The following is an 18,416-nucleotide window of genomic DNA, read 5'->3' on the forward strand; positions in this document are numbered from 1 at the left end:
TTCCAAACAACTCAACTTTGGTTTCATCTGTCCACAGAATATTTTGCCAGTACTGCTGTGGAACATCCAGGTGCTCTTTCATTTGGACAGCAGTGAATTCCTCTGTGGTATCCTCCCATGAAATCCATTCTTGTTTAGTGTTTTACGTATTGTAGATTCGCTAACAGGGATGTTAGCATTTGCCAGTGACTTTTGTAAGTCTTTAGCTGACACTCTAGGATTCTTCTTCACCTCATTGAGCAGTCTGCGCTGTGCTCTTGTAGTCATCTTTACAGGACGGCCACTCCTAGGGAGAGTAGCAGCAGTGCTGAACTTTCTCCATTTATAGACAATTTGTCTTACAGTGGACTGATGAACAGCAAGGCTTTTGGTGATACTTTTATAACCCTTTCCAGCTTTATGCAAGTCAACAATTCTTAATCGTAGGTCTTCTGAGAGCTCTTTTGTGCAAGGCATCATTCACATCAGGCAATGCTTCTTGTGAAAAGCAAACCCAGAACTGGTGTGTGTTTTTTATAGGGCAGGGCAGCTGTAACCAACACCTCCAATCTCATCTCATTGATTGGACTCCAGTTGGCTGACATCTCACTCCAATTAGCTCTTGGAGATGTCATTAGTCTAGGGGTTCACATACTTTTTCCCCCTGCACTGTGAATGTTTACATGGTGTGTTCAATAAAAACATGGTAACATTTCATTCTTTGTGTGTTATTAGTTTAAGCAGACTGTGATTGTCTATTGTTGTGACTTAGATGATCATCAGATCACATTTTATGACCAATTTGTGCAGAAATCCATATCATTCCAAAGGGTTCACATACTTTTTCTTGCAACTGTAAGTATACAAAAGAAAAGAAGGGAAAATGGGGGTGAAATCAACCACAGTTCCCTTAAGTTAAGCGCTATAAAACACAGTTATCCCTGCTTGTTGGCTGCTATGGAAAGCTGTTCAGCAAACACAAAGGGAAAAAAACTTAATGGTGTAGTATATAAAGTCGAGGATAAAATGGTGAGTGTAGCGGATGACATGGGGCTGTCCTCAAAGGTTGTGTTAAAAATGCAATTTGTGTGTTTATTCTCATGTATAGATAAATTGTATGTAGCATTCGTATGGTTGTTTGGTAGTTTTCATCCATATTCCATACGAATGAAAACTACCGAACCATTAGACCACCCCAGAGAGAAGTGTGCAACTTATTAGGCTTTCACACTTCTCTAACCGCAAGTTAATTGGTGCAATCGTTACTTTGTATATGTATCTGGGTGGCCGCCGTTCGGCATACGAACACGTGGCGGCGGCCATCTTATGCACGAAAAACTCAGCGGCATTTGGTTGTCGAGTGTCTGGAACTCAAATCGGACACTCAATTACCCGAACACCGCTGAGACCTCCAGAGCTCCGTAACTCCCGAACAGAGGGACCAACCAGCCCCTCGTTCGGTGAATTAAAAGTACCGAACAAGGGTATTCATACGAATACCGATTTAATGGTGGATGACAAGTATTTCTGTGTATTTTATCTCCCGAATGGAGACCGACCGCAGGGCCAAAACACATGGAGCCCTTTTCGGTTACCACCTCATGTGCGGTCGGTCAAATTGTCTCTTCCACCTAACTCCCGAACCCCTGGTCCGATCTGGGTGAATTTTGAATATGTTGGTCACCCAGATCAGGGCTACCAGGGGGTGCCACTTAGATAATGGTACCTGATTGTTTTGGGGTACATCCAGAAACCGGGTAAAACTGTATCATGTATAAGTGGATTATGTGGGGGGAGGAGATGTATGGGAGGTAACCTATTGTACTATTGGCTACTGTACCAATTAATGTGAATTGGTGAGAATGGGAGAAACCTTTAAAAGGAGTTTGTGTGATTAAAAGTTCAGTTCTGCTCCTGATGCTGTGTGTCGTCCAGTCATTGGGATTGATGTTGGGATATTATTGGATTTTCTTGCCTGCTGGAATTATTGCCTTATGGATTTTTAATACTTGTTCCTGAGCCTTACTGGGATCTTAAGTGGAGATAACCTGTGTAATAGCAGCTCTCCGCTACATTGGTTGGCAGCGCCGGGATCCAGACTCACAAAGGAACAAGGACTAATGGAGTACGGATGGAGATTGATTATTCTAAGCTGAAAAGATCCACGCTAAAAGACCTCTTAGAAGCAAGAGGTATTGCAGCAAGCAATAAAACAAAAGTAATTCTCATCGCAGAGGTCATGGCAGAATACCGAACCGAGGGCAGTACAATTCCCGAACAGCGAAATTCGGCTGATGGATTTAAACAAAAGGAATTCCAAAGGCAGCTACAATTTAGGCTGGCCTTCTAAGGGGAAAATCCAACGGCGGATATTATCTCCAGGACTATGACCGAAGTGCAGGAATTTATAATCCACCATAGACCACAGAGAGGAACACAGAAATCACTACCAACACAGAGGGTAATACAAAAATACCTTACCAAGCTTTTAAAACTTATGTGGAGGCAGAGGAGGACATAGACGCATTCCTCCAAGATTTTGAGCGACTATGTGCACTACATAAGATTAGTCAAGAAGAGTGGGTACCCATTTTAGCAGGTTGGCTAACTGGGAGGGCAGCTGAGGCATACAGAACTGTACCAGACGAGGAAATTCGGAACTTCCACCGGGTAAAAGAGGTTATTTGGGCCCGATATGCCATCACACCAGAGGCATACCGGAGGAGGTTCAGAGAGCTGAAAAAGAATTATAAGGACTCACATGTCGAATGGGCTTGCAGGCTGCACAGGGCCGCCCTCGGATGGGTACAGGCAAACAAGGCTCGGTCCATGGAGGACTTATTACAAATGTTGCTATTAGAACAATTTTATGATGGGTTCCAGACAGATGTCCAGGAATGGGTAAGGGACCGCAATCCAACCTCCCTCACAGAGGCAGCTAAGAAAGCGGACGACTACCTGGATGCCCTCAGGCAACAGAAACCTGCATCCACCAAAACAGTGATTCAACCCTTAGGGGGAAGCAGCCAACCCCCCAGCACAGCAACACCACCTCGACAACTACCTCCTTATCCACCAGCCGCTATGCAACAGAGGTTCTGGCCACCCAGTTCTGTGCAATGCCACCAGTGCCAGAGGTGGGGATACTACAAACGTGATTGTCCCCAACAAAGAGACCACTCTACCTGGATCCGACCAGGTCCTCCTCCACCACCTCGAGCAGCAGCTCACTGCTATCAAACGGAGACACCAACTCCATATGGCTCGGCAATGCCTATCACTACCGTGGAACAATGGGAAGTGTTACATGAAGCAGATCCCCTCCAAGTGAATGCAGACAATCATCAACATCATCGACAAACCGTCTACCTGGAGGGGAAAGCGGTACAAGCGACTCTGGGGCCACTATAACTCTGGTCAAAAGCCACCTCGTATCCGATCAAGCCAAGACCAGCCGAACTGTAGCAGTCAGGGTAGCCGGGGGAGGAGTATACCGGCTACCTACAGCCCCCACATTTGCATTGGGGTGCGAGGTCTAGAAATGTGGAAGTGGGGTTAATGCCACAATTGCCGGCGGAGGTTTTGCTGGAGAATGATCTGGGCAAACTCACCTCTGCTTTTGAGCCCCAGGCACCAACAACTGGAGAAGCACACCCACTTGTCACTCGACAACAGGCCCGCACCCAGGACTACAACACACTCCCAGAGGTCCAGGTAAGAGATCCTTCCCCCTACCGAAATTGCGGCCGAGGTGGGGAGGGCGAAAGATTTGTATGGGATAAACAGTTACTGTATAGGGAGTCTGACAAGCAGGTAGCTGGGTCAGACCCGATAGTCATGAGGCAGCTAGTAGTACCACAACGGTACCAATCCGAATTACTCTGGATAGCGCACGATATTCCGCTATCCGGACATTTGGGGGTCAGTCGCACCCGGCACCGACTGAACCAAAGTTTCCCGCAGGCAAAACTGCAACCGCTACCCATAATTGAGGAACCATTCTGTAGGGTAGCTGTAGATTTAAAAGGCCCCCTTCAGAAGCCCAGCCCTTCTGGTAAAAAATATATTTTAACGGTGGTAGACTATTGTGGCAGAAGTAGCCACAAAAGACTGTAAAAAATACTTTTTCGTTTTACTATGAACGATTCGTTATTTTGCTGTATGTGAACAAGGTAATCGGTTCTCGAACAGTAATCACCATTCTGTTTGAGAACCGATTGTACCTCCCTTGCATGGGAGAATGTCATAAAAGGAGCATTGTGGCAAACCTAGCCACTTTAGGTCATATTGTAGAACATTTAAAAGTTGACAGTTGACAGTTAACTCCTAGAGCTGTGAATAAAAATTGTCAGTTGACTCCCAGGCTATGTGTCGTCTGGTCCTTGGGAATGGGAATTATGCTGTATGTCCTGGCTTCTGTATGCTGAATCCTGATTACCCACGGAGAGCCCTTGAATAAACCCCTGCCACTCCGCTACAACTATGCCACCAGATATCCAGAGGCAGTGGCCCTGACTAATATCAATGCAGAAACAGTGGCTGAGGCCCTGATGCAGATTTTCTCCAGGATGTGGTTACCCAGGGAGATCATCTCGGATCAGGGCACCTAGTTCACTGTGGAGGTCACCCAGCATCTCTGGAAATTCTCTGGCATCAAGCCCATAATCAATGCTCCGTACCATCCCCAGACCAATGGGCTATGCAAACGGTTCAATGGAACATTGAAACAAATGCTCCGAACCTTCGCAGAAACCCATAGGGACTGGGAGCGATTCCTGCCCCATCTCCTATTCGCTTACCGGGAGGTGCCGCAGGAATCGACCGGGTTTTCCCCATTTGAATTATTATTTGGGAGGAGAGTAAGAGGACCCATTGATCTGATTAGGGAGCACTGGGAGGGAGACCAGAGTGCAGACGGTACCCCTGTAACGGCACCCTTAGGCATAAAAGGGTTTAAACCGCCGTTTAGAAGATCTTCCCCTTCCAGAGACACAGGCACAGCTACTGCAGAACACCAAACTCCTGAACTGGATACAAAATAGCACTCCAAACTGGAACCTCACGAATAGCTGCTAGCAGACGAACAGGAAAAGCATACATCAGCTTACACTCCTTGCAATCAGTCTCCAACAGCATACAGTGAATCCCCCCAAGAACGAGACAAGGCTCCGTGTTGAGGGTCAAGCAGTGGTCTGAGGTGCTGGCACACCCAGCCTGGTTTTTATTACAATCTTTTCAAATACAGGTCCGCCCACAGGGAGGTATAAAACAACCAATCACATATCAGTTACATCCCACAGATTCCCTCCCCTTTTCCTGAGAGGAAACTCAATTACACATACAGTTAAAACATACTTTTTACCCAACTTTCATAACTCTAAAACCATACATCCAATCTCCATAAATTACATATTCAAACTCAGCATACGTTAAACATAAACACTCTCAAAAATCATACCAATCCCTTCAGTAGATAAAAAGATAGACTGAAGTTCTTTTATGACCAATTTCCTGCATAAAAACGGCTAAGTCCCATTCGAAGTGTTGCCGGTACTTTGACTTTAATCGAAGTGGAGGAGATGGTAAGGGTCGGCGGTGTTCGATGAAGTTAAAATGGCCACCGCCACATGGTCCTTTGTCCGATGCCGGTTTCTTCGACGACTTCGGTCACTTCGGCAACTTCGACAACTTTGATAACTTCGGCACTTCGGCAACTTCGACAACTTCGGCACTTCGGCTGCATCCGAAGTGCCATATAAAAAGTGCCAATCCTTCTCCCACAGTATTTAAAGGGCCAGAATGAGTGACATGCACTCTGTTAGGGCCGAACACTGTTTTTAAAGGGCCCAATCTCCCAGGGCCATAGTCCAAAGGCAGCAGGCGGGCAACCAGGCTTCTCCAATGCAATGTGGTGAGATTGCTCTCGTCACAAACCCCATCATACCATATGTGCTGGCATTCCAAGATCGTCTAGCATTGACTAGGTCCGTAAGGGAGAACCTTCAGGCAGCTCAGACTCGCCAGCGCATATGGTATGATTGGGGCGGCAGGGAGTGTAGCTTCCAGGATGGGCAGAAAGTTTTAATTTTAAAACCTGCCCGACATGATAAGTTACAGGCAGCCTGGCAGGGCCCTTATAAAGTGGTAGAACAAAGATGTGATACCACTTATATAATTGGCCCCTGCGCCGGAACTGGAGGGCGACACATGATTCATGTGAACATGATGAAGCACTACCAGGAACGTTCAGAGGAGGTGTAATGGCTACCCAGGTAGTGAGAGGGTATCAGCCGTTGGAGACGTCCTTTTCCCTGGCAAGTTGCTGTATAAAAGTAAAGCTGGTATAATCCCATCCACGAGATCCAGAGAGAGAGTCAGGTTCAGCTGTAAAAAGAGCAGAATAACAATCCAATATAATTCCCTTTCAAGAACGAGACGAGGCTACGTTTTGAAGGGTCAAGAAGAACTGAGGACTGGAACACCCAGCCTGGCTTTTATTACAGTTGAGTACAAAAAGAACACACCAAGGGGGAGGCATAAAATCACCAATCATATACATGGTACAACCCCCACGTCCCCTCTCCTCAGATAAACATTTAACATAATTAACACACCCAGGGGGAGAAGAACACACCCAGGGGGAGGCATAAAATCACCAATCATATACATGGTACAACCCCCACGTCCCCTCCCCTCAGATAAACATTTAACATAATTAACACATACAGTATTTTACCCTAGTTCTGGATGTACCCCAAAAACAGGGGGTACAGCTTTAAATCCCAGATAGCTCTCATTCAGGGGAACAATATATCCAAAAATCAGTCCATTCGGATAAATGGTTTGGGAGTTATAGGGTTCCAAAGTTTTGACCGACCGCACAGACTTACTAGCCAAAAATAGTTCCATAAGTTTTGGCCTTGCAGTCGGTCCTCGTTCGTACAGTAAAAAGGTACGAAAATCCTGCCATCCATTCGAATCTTTATGGTCGCTAGAATCCCCATAGTCTATTAAGTCTTTCTACCGAACGGCGGAACGTTCGGTAGTTTCAGTACGAATTTACGGAGGTCTGGAGGACTCAGCGGTGTTCGCCTGTTTGCATATCCGTTTTTAGTTCCACGCGACCACGAGCAAACACCGCTGTTCATGCGCAAGATGGCCGCGAACACGTGCAAAGTCCCGAAATGGCGGCCACCCAGACACTGAGACAAAGGGAATGTTGAAAAGACACTAACGGTTTTAATACAGAATTCCAGCAAAGCAGTTAAACATATTCCAGGTGTCCATAGTCTCTATACAGCCCAGTTAAAGAGCCATAATAGGTTTTTATTATGCCCAAATGCCGTTCTTAAAGGGTAATATGTCCCGGGGCCATAGTCGTAGGGCAGGAGGCTAGCCATAAGTTTTCTACAATGTTCAGTGGCAAATGGCAGTTATATGGGATAACAAAGAAGTTTGGGATACGGCTGCAAATCTACAACAAACAAAACACATACATAATGTGATACAGTATAAAAAAACAAATCGCATAAATGTAATGCACTCACAGGATTTTGTAGAAAATTAAGCCTTAGGGTGCCTCCCCGGATAGCAATGGGGGACCATAAAGTAAAATAGTCAGCACAGAATAATGACAAGCATAAAAAACAGCCTAATTCCCCATCCCCACAGTCCCAAATATATAGGGCTACTCCCTGTGTCCAAATTGGAATACATGAGCGTCTTCTTGTTTCTTCCACTTCATTGGTCCGGTGGGAACTTCTCCTCAGCTGTTCAAAGGTAATTTCCCCATATTCAATCACGAAAAAAACGGCGTTCGGATCCATGAAACCGGAACCGGAAGTGACGTCCATCACAGACTTCCGCGTTCCACCTTGCGTGTCACCACTAAAGGTGATACAGCATCAGGGCAGTGCCCTCTGGTGGTCGCCAAAGGAATAGTCCCATAATACAAAGTGCATCCATCTGGAAAAAAAAAAGTATCGGCAGCAACAAAGTATAACCCATAAGTTAAGCTCCCATACTTATAAGGAACTAGTAAGACATTATATCAATTGAGTCATGATAAAAGAAAATAGGTGAACAAATATTAATATTTTAAATTTTAAATTTTTTTTATATGTTTATTTTATTTCTTTATTTATCAATATAAGTGTTTGTTGAAGAATTTTTTTTTTTTAAATAAGTGAAATTTAAAGAGTATACACGTCTATATTTGATGATATTATATGTTTTATCCACAAAGGGATATTATTAAACTAATCGATCATATGACCTGTATTTTTGTGCTTATTTGAACTATGGAAATAATGCAATACCAAAGGAAAAGAAAAAAAAGAAGAATTTATCCCCAAATCGTGTAAATATTATTATATAGAGAAATAAGGAACCACTGAATAGCTATTTCCATATTTCAATTGATTCTATCATGCCTCAATAGAAATTAAAGGAATATCAACCAAAAAAATGAAATAACATATAATTATATAAAAGATAACATAATTATAAAAAACATACAATTATAAAAAACAGACCAAATCAATATCAACATTTAGCCCATTGGGCTCCAGAGTCTTTAATTTATGGATCCAAAAAGTTTCACGCCTAGAGAGTTGTTGGACTCCATCCCCACCACGCCAGTGTGGGAAAACCCTCTCGATGCCTGTACACCTAAAGTCCTTAAAAGAAAACGAAGGACATGTATTGCAGTGTACAGGGACCAAGTGGGTAGTGAGTCCCTTTTTAATATTGTTCAGATGTTCCAAAAGTCGGATTTTTAGGGCTCGTTTGGTACGGCCTACATACTGTTTGCCACACGGGCATTGCAGCAAGTATACTACAAAGTCCGTGTGGCAACTTATATCCGACTTGATGTTATGCATATCACCAGTTGTGTGGCTAGAGAATGTAGTAGATCTCTTTACAGAGGTCGTCCGACAAATCTTACATATATTACACCCCCTAAAAGATCCTGCGTCTCCCCTGTTAGAATCTAATTTAATAGCATAGCTTGGGGCCAGCATGTTTTTTAAATTTTTATTCTTTTTGTAAATAATCTGAGGATGGTTTGATAAATGGACACCAAGTACTGGGTCCTGTAGTAAAATAGACCAATGGTGTGCCAAACTTTTTTTGATCTTATGATGGTCAGTATTATATTGAGTCAAAAAGGCAGACCTAAATAAATTGGATGTATCATGTTTTGGTTTATCTACTGTGACGAAACCAATCTCGCCACATTGTATTGGAGGAGCCTGGTTGCCCGCCTGCTGCCTTTGGATTATGGACCGGCAGCTAAAGGGTTAATTTTACTGTGCAGAAGGATTTATTTCTCCCTTTCTGCACAGCAGTTCGGTAGATTTCATATACCGAACAAACAGCCGTGGGAAGCCGGCCGGCGTTGTTAATTGGCCACCCAGAAGCTGGAGTGTGCCTCCTATTTACCTCCCTGAAGCTGCGGTTAACCGCAGCTTAATTGCTTGTTAACTAGGTGGCCGCTGTTACACTTAGCGGCCGCTAGGTGGCGGTGTTCTGGAGCTCCCCGGGCAGCCAGCGCTTGTCTGCCCGGCTTTCATGCACCAAAATCGGACACTTTTACGTGCAGGCACCGCTGAACCTCCAGCCCCTGGTTCTAATTCGTATGGATTTGGTGAATGCAGGGAAATGCGGTATTTTATGTTTTATGTGAATGCTTTAACCCAGATAGCAATGCCATGGAGCCTGTTCGTATAATTAAAGACTTTAGCTCCATGGCACTTAAACTGTATTCAGGTGGTCTGGGTGCCATTCACCTAATAATGTGCACCCAGACCTGAGCTATCTGGGGATATGTTACATGTCTGTGTTTTGTGTATAAAATGTGTCTTTATGCATTTTAAAGTGATAGTCTGTTTCTGTGTCAACCCGTGCATAATGGAGTCTGGCCTTTGTCCTGGGAGATAATTGAATTACTTCATTAATTATCTCCAGGACAGAGGAGGAAACCAGGATGCATTGTGGGAAAGTATTGTGGCTGTGTGTACGAAAGTGATACATGTCTGTCTGCTGTTTCAGTCTTCTATCTGGTCCCCTAGGGGAGTGTCCACCAGGTGGGTAGCCCTGAATAAACAGACCACTGCTTGACCTTCAACACAGAGCCTTGTCTCGTTCTTGGGGGGATTCACTGTATGCTGCTGGAAGATTGATTGCTAGGAGTGTAAGCTGATGTCTGCTTTTCCTGTTCGTCTGCTAGCAGCTATTCGTGAGGTTCCAGTTTGGAGTGCTATCTTATTCCCTGGTATGCAGTTCAGGAGTTTGATGTATTCACCTATATCCAAATTCGTGAGTTTTGGTGCTTTTACAGTAGCTGTGCCTTTTTGTGAAAAGGGGATTATCGCCTAAACGGATTTTTCCCCTTTTATGCTGAAACGGTCCGTTACAATTGGTGGCAAGCGGCGGGATCGTTCCTACAGCCAGAAGGACAGCTACAGGAGACACCATTGCTCTGGATTTTACAATTTGAGGGCAACGCATGTCTCAGTACAGCGACCCTGACAGCACCAAGATGGAACCAGCAGTGGAGTTCGATGAGGGTGCCATGGAGGAACGAGATGCAGTACGCAAAGGCATCTGGTACCAGGCACTAGGTATGGTGGAATACCAGAAGGACAGGAGATTCCCCAAGGAAGAGCAGCGGTTGCAGAAGCGAGTAGCCCTGCGGATGCCCTTCCTGGGAGAGCAGCCCCTGGAGGAATGGGTGAGGGAATTGGAACACCTAGTATGGCAGGAAATGTGGCTGGAGGATGCCTACCAGGCGCTCTGGTGGTATGAAGCTCAGTACCTACCCCGGACAGCCGAGCATGACAAGCCAGAGGGAGACGAGTTTGATGGTCCTGGCTTGTTATGGGAGACTTTTGCAGAGCCTGAGTTTGGGAGCGCTACACAAGCACGGTTCCAGGATCTCTTTGAGTGGAGGGAGAGCAGGTATGACTGGGACGACACTCATAATGATACCGGAGAAACTGACGGAAGCCAAGCACAGAGAGATGGACACAGGTTTCTTCAGGAAGGAAGAGATTCTTTATTGGATCACCGATCGAGACTCAGAGGGACTAATGTCACCAAAATACAGCAAGTTCTGAGCCCCGGACAATAGTGCAGGCTCCTTATATAGGCACATAACTCCTCCCATATTAAGCTCCACCCGCACATTCTCTTGACCAATCAATACAAATAAGAATTAACTTACTGTTTGACCGCATGGCTTGTCCAGCACAATGGAGGAGGGGAATACTATATCCTGTATTCTTGCACATGCTCCGTACACTACTGATCGTATCTTGCCTCGTGCAACCAACTGATCGATACGTCAGCATATGCACGTACACATGCCACGTGGTAATCTCGGCCTACTAAATTTATTTTTACAGAGATTCCACCACATTCCCCCCTTTGATGCCTCTTGATATTTCACAATTACTTGAGGCATCACTTAACCTTGGTTTGCATACACCGCAAGTTACCTTGAACCAGACCAGACTTATCTTATGATGTGAATCTTCAACACTCATCTTCCTGTATTGGTTCTCCCTGATCTAGAGCCTTATATTTATATATAGCCATTATCTGTGCAGCAGCCTTCCTCTCTGCTATATTTTCTATCAGGCTTTGCACAGACCTAACTACTAAGGGTATTAGACACGGCAGGAGTAGACACAACATTAAAATTAGTAGGACTCCACCTACCACTGCCTTAAGCCCTCCAAACCACTCATACCAGCTACCAAACCAATTACTTGGATTATACCCTTTCCATACCTGTGTAGGCACATGCGCTAGTTTAACCATATGGCTAGTAAGGCATCTTTGAGGTCTAAGACTGTAAAATAAGTAGCCCCACCCGGAATTAAAGCAAGCAGGTTATATGGATTGGGCACAACTGGATGTATACTAACAAGCGCATCATTGACTGCTCTCAAGTCCTGCACAGGTCGATACTCATCTGTACCGGGCTTTTGAACAGGCAGCAATGGGGTGTTCCAGGGGGAAGTACAGAATTTTAGGATACCATACCGTATGAACTTATCCAGATAAGATTGGATGTTCTTCTTAGCCTTCTGTGGAATGTGATATTGTCTTAGGCTCACTGGATAAACCCCAAGTTTTAGTTCGATTTTAATAGGTGGAATATTGCGGGCCAGTCCTGGTGGGTTGTTCTCTGCCCAAACTCCTGGTATGTTGAATAAGGATTCATCACTCCTAGGGTTTTGGCTAGTCAACGCTGTATAAAGTCGCCACTCTTCTTCCTTTGGTACGGATAATGTCATAATACCTGAAGGTCCATTAAACTTTAAGGATGTTGTTCCATTTGGTAGGAACGTAATCTGCGCTTGTAACTTAGATAGCATATCACGTCCCAGCAATTGGACTGGACATTCAGGCATATAAAGGAATTGATGTTTTACTACGTGGCCTCCCAATGTACAGAGTCGACTTTTAAGAACCGGTTTTGCAGCACTTCTTCCAGTTGCTCCTATTACAGTAATAGTTCTTCCAGATGGAGGAGCAACTAGGTCAGTCACCACCGAATGTTCAGCACCAGTGTCGATCATGAACGCACTCCTTTTTCCCCCTATTGATACATCTACCATAGGCTCCGCTCGACCAAGGGGGATGGAGCCCGGTCGGTATCAATAGTCCTCCATGACCGTGTCAGCCAATCCTACAAAGTCCCTACCTTCTCTATCGCGGGACCTTTGCGCTGCTGGATAGTACCTGTCTTCCCTTACACTTCCTCTATTCCCATTACTCCCTCTATTACCATTGCTCCCTCCGGGGCCTCCTCTACCTCTCGCTCTGCCTCTAAAGTTTCCGTAACCTGCCCTAGGTCTGTCTCTCTCATACTTTTCCCTTCGCGGACACTCACTTCTCCAATGCCCTTCTTCCCTACAGTATGCGCACTGATTTCTACTCAGAGGTTCCTCATTCCACTTACTATCGCCTCTATCTGGGCCCCGTCTATCTACGCCTGCGATTGCTACCGCTAGCATATCTGCCTTTCTACGCATCTTGCGCTCTTCCTCTTTCTTTGTCTCTGTTTCCCTCTTCATATATACTTTATTTGCTACCTCCATTAGTTGGGTGATAGACATTCCTGCAAACCCTTCTAACTTTTGTAGCTTGCGCTTAATATCTCCGTAAGCTTGGCTGACAAAGGCGGAGTTTACCATTCGGGAATTATCAGCGTCTTCCGGATTAAAGGGGGTATACAAGCGGTATGCCTCCAATAATCGGTCATAAAAGACACTGGGCGCTTCATCACTTTTCTGAATCACCTCAACTGTTTTCGACATATTAATAGCTTTCTTCCCTCCGGCTTTCATGCCAGCAATTATAGCGTCTCTATAGGCTTTGAGTTGAACCATATCTGCGCCATTAACATTCCAATCGGGATCGGTATTAGGGTAATGTGTTGCGGCCCATGCTGCTGGATTGGCTTGGTTTAAAGCACGGGCTCTATCCTCTAGCGCTTTAATGGCCGCTTGGTTAATCCTTGTCCTTTCCTCATTATTAAACAATGTCATTAATAACTGCTGGCAATCAGCCCATGTCGGATTATGTGTCTGAACTATCGAGGTGAACAGATCGGTCATAGCTTGTGGTTTCTCAGTGTACGAGGAATTGTGGGTCTTCCAATTCAAGAGATCGGTAGTCGTGAACAGGACATATACGAAGACTGGGTCAGCATGTGCCATTTGACCTGCGGCATCGAGATAGGCTGACCCAGGATTCAGACGAAGAGGCATCTGATAATGTTTGAGTTGTTGGGTACCGGTCAGTTGTCTGGTTAGTATAGGGCTACGTGAAGGGGCGTCAGTTATGGGTTCCAGTCGGGGGGAAATAAGGCATGAGGATGTGGGAGCTTGATTTTGGGAAAAGCTAGTAAATAGAATACTCCCAGCCGAGCTAGAAGAAGCTTGACCGGAAGTTTGAAGTGGCGCCAAATCAGGATATTCAGATCTAACGGGGGTTGGTTCTGGTTCCGGAAGGGGAGGTTTAATACGAGGGGGGGTGGATTCTGTACTGGAGGAGGAAGCGGAAGTGGATGAGGGCAATGAGGGGAGGGGTATAGAACTTCCTGCACTCGCGTCACCTCTTCCTATAGGGAAGTAAGGGGGCGGCAAAGGGATCTTGGACTCAGGGGGCGTGTCCAAAATGGGCCTAACCACAGTCCTAGTGGACAAACAAGTCCTGGCCACCATGAGGCGACATTGCTCCTCGTGGCATATCTGAATCCATTTTGGCGAGTCGTTTACGGCCTGTCTCCAACAATCAATATATGGAAACTGTCCGTAAAGTTCAGGCCTACCTGACACAGCCACGTGTACACGCTGTATCAGGGTTGGATCCAAACTACCACGTGGCGGCCATGTCGCAACCAAAGTAGGCCACTCCCTAGTGCACAAAGTGACCAAACGTACAGGAGACATTTTAACCCCAAAATCACATGTTTTAAATCCCTTTTTAAAATTCTTTACCATACAACCTAAGGGATCCAAAATCGTTGACTCCGACGCGCCCATACTTATCAATGGAACGTCGTTGACAACGAATACTATGCACGCGTTCTATTCAACAGTCACACCCGTTTCCTCTGGCAACAGCACCACGTGGTACGGTTACCAAGTGAAACGTACACAATAACACAATAAACACTCAGGGAATTCCCATACACACACAGCTGTTACACCAGTCACTAAATAATCAATATTATGCCCTTTGGCGAAACTATACAGTCACCCACGCTATAATTCTCTATATACGAATTACCCGTCTATAACACACCCCAGTAACATCGTCTTTTACAAATAGTGGTTACAGTACGGTTAGCATAGGTCAAAGCACAATTTAAGGTCACAATACAATTATTAGTGGTTATGGTGTTAGACAAGCAATAGACGACAATGATTAGTACTTATATACAGTGTCAGTAAATATACAGGGTTATGGTACCGTGCACTATAATACAGCAACACACTATTAACACTCTCGCTAGACGGCTGAGCTCGCGCTATCTAACAAGATATACACTTTACTAACAATCTTTAACACATATACAATCCCAACTAAACTATTGGCCAGTACCTTGAATGGACTACCTAAAACTATCTACATCCGTTTTGGTTAGCCACACTGCCCAAGCACCACATATAGCTGTAACAGATCCCTACCAACCTCTGGTGGATGTGAAACAAACAAGGGGATTACAACTTACACCTCCATTCGTTCCATTCCTCTGTTCGTCTGGTTCCGTGCGAATTTCACGTGTAATGCAGAGGTGGCCGCCATTTCGGGACTTTCCACGTGTTCGCGGCCATCTTGTGTGCGAACAGCGATGCTTGCCTGTAACCGCATGGAACTGAAAACGGATACGCAAACAGGCGAACACCGCTGAATCCTCCAGACCTCCATAAGTTCGTACGGAAACTACCGAACGTCCCCTCGTTCGGTAGTTATATGCAATCATCTATGGGGATTCCAGCGAACCCCGCGATTCGCATGGATGGCCAGAGTATCATACCTTTTTACCGTGCGAACGGAGACCGACCGCAAGGCCAAAACTCATGGAACTAATTTCGGCTAGTTGGTCTGTGCGGTCGGTCAAAACTTTGGAACGTTGTATCTCCCGAACTGTACATCCGAATGGGGTGATTTTTGGATATATTGTCCCCCTGAAGGAGAGCTATCCAGCGCTACCGGATTTAAAGCTGTACCCCCTGTTTTTGGGGTACATCCAGAACTGGTGGAAAAATGTGGACATTTTAATTGGGTTATGTAGTTATCTGAGGGGAGGAGACGTGGGGGTGTTACCATCTGTATTATTGGTTGTTTTCATCCTCCCCCTGGGAGTGTTCTGTGTGTATCTATTTCTAATAAAAAGCAGGCTGGGTGTTCCAGTCCTCAGTTCATCTTGACCCTTCAAAACGTAGCCTCGTCTCGTTCTTGGAAGGGGATTATTTGGGAATATTATTCTGCTCCTGTTTACAGCTGAACCTGCTCCTCACTCTGGATATCGTGGATGGGATTACAGCAGCCTACTTCTCCACAGCAGCTTGCAGGGAAAAAGGACGTCTTCAACGGCAGAAACCCTCTCTCTATCTGGGTAGCCGTTACATTGGTGGCAGCGGTGGGATGGTTCTTTTGCCCAAGGAGCAAGTGCTGAATGGAGTCTCAGTATGCCAAGCTGAAAAGACCCACACTGAAAGATCTATTGGAAAATCGTGGTAGGAGTGCTAGTAACAGACCAAGGAGAGAGCTGATAGCTGACCTACTGGAGCTGGACGAAATGAATAGATCCATGGAGGTAACTGAACCTATTGCACCGGTCAGCGAGAACGATGTACTCACTGCTATTGTACAGCGAAGATTAGCATTATATCCGGAAAAGACCACGGAGCTATTAGACAGACTGTTCAAGAACGCAAAAGAGGAGATCGAGACTAAGAGGAGGCAAGACACGGAACATGTATTGGCGCAACAAGCTAGTACACATATAGTTCCTACTCCTCCTCCCGTTGCTGCAGGGAGGAAAATACCATTTACTGCATTTAAAGCGTTTGCAGAAAATGAGGAAGAGATTGATGGGTATTTGGCAGATTTTGAGCGGCAGTGCTCACTGCACCAGATACCCCCAGACCAATGGGTTACTATTCTGGCTGGGAAACTTTCAGGAAAAGCAAATGAGGCTTTTCGGGCACTCACGGCCGAAGATATCACACAATATCAGCGGGTGAAAGCCGCACTACTCACCCGATACGCAGTCACCCCAGAGGCGTATCGCCGTCGCTTCCGGGAGTCCAAAAAGAAGGCAGCGGACTCCCACATGGAATGGGCAAACAAGCTACAAAGGGTGGCATCACATTGGATGCAAGGGTGCAATGCTAACACCGGAGAAGAAGTGCTACAATTGTTCTTGATGGAACATTTCTTCCAAGATTTGGCGGCAGATACACAGGATTGGGTGAGAGATCGCCGCCCAGCCAACTTAAATGAGGCAGCACGACTAGCAGACGAATATGTGGAAACGAGAAAAGTGAGCCAAGGTACTACGCGACCAGCACCTAGAACAGAGGCCCGCACCCCAACCTACGCTGCACGCACAGAATTCCGGGCCCCGGTACCCCCAGGACCTCCACGTCCTCAAGGGTCTAACAACCAGCCCCGGGAATCCTACAGAGTGACGTGTCATCGCTGCGGCAACCTGGGACATATTGCCCGTGTTTGCCCGTTGGGATCAGCCAATAATAATTGGAGGCGCACATCTAACACCGAAAGCCCATCTTCACGCCCCGCTGCTGCTCATTGCCTGGAAATTGAAGGGAGCCCTGAGGAATGCCTGGGAATATTATATGAGGCCAACCCCATACAAGCGGCTTCCCCAGATAATCGCCAGCACCACCGTCAGGAGGTGCGTGTAAATGGACAGATAGCACAAGGCCTAAGGGACACTGGCGCTACCATCACTTTAATACAAAAGCATCTGGTGAAACCAGAGCTTGTGTCTAACCGTACTGTTGCGGTTCGGGTCGCAGGGGGGGCTGTTTTTCGCTTACCCACCGCCCGGGTACACTTGGATTGGGGAGTCGGGTCAGGAAAGACCACGGTGGGCATTATGGACAACCTACCCGCTGAGGTCGTGTTGGGCAATGATATTGGCCCTCTAGCCTCGGCCTTTTTACCCACTACTGCTGCGGCTTGCCCCGTGACCACCCGCTCACAGACCCGTATCGAGGACGATCCGCCAACAGGTCGGGAGACCCAGGTAAGCCACCGACAGACACCTAGCAATGACACTACAGATAGACCGCTAGCTTGGGACACCCCAGAGGAGTTTGGGAGGGAAACTAGACAGGACCCCACCCTCCGAAAGTACCGAGAACTAGCTGACAATAGAGGGGATGAGCGGGAACGTTTTATATGGGAGGGGGACCGATTATACAGATTAACCGAAGGCAGGAAGAGAGGCTGTGCTCCTTCGCAGAAGCGCCAATTAGTGGTACCTAGAAAGTACCGATTGGAGCTTCTCCGAATTGGCCACGACATTCCGTTAGCAGGACATCTAGGGGGTAACCGCACAACCTACAGAATCACTCAGACCTTCTTTTGGCCAGGAATCTCGAAGGACGTGCGCCGTTACTGTAGCACGTGTGATGTATGCCAGAGGGTGGGGAAGAGAGGGGATCATCCGAAAGCTCGACTGTCCCCTATGCCTGTGATCGAGGAACCATTTAGCAGGGTGGCAGTCGATCTAGTAGGACCCCTACCTAACCCCAGTCCCTCTGGTAAGAAATACATTCTTACCGTGGTGGACTATGCCACCCGCTACCCAGAAGCCGTCGCTCTGACGAATATCCAGGCTGACACTGTCGCCAGTGCGCTAGTCGGGATATTCACCAGAG

The sequence above is a fragment of the Pelobates fuscus genome, chromosome 7, assembly GCF_036172605.1.
Source record: "Pelobates fuscus isolate aPelFus1 chromosome 7, aPelFus1.pri, whole genome shotgun sequence".
Classification (NCBI taxonomy): Eukaryota; Metazoa; Chordata; class Amphibia; order Anura; family Pelobatidae; genus Pelobates; species Pelobates fuscus.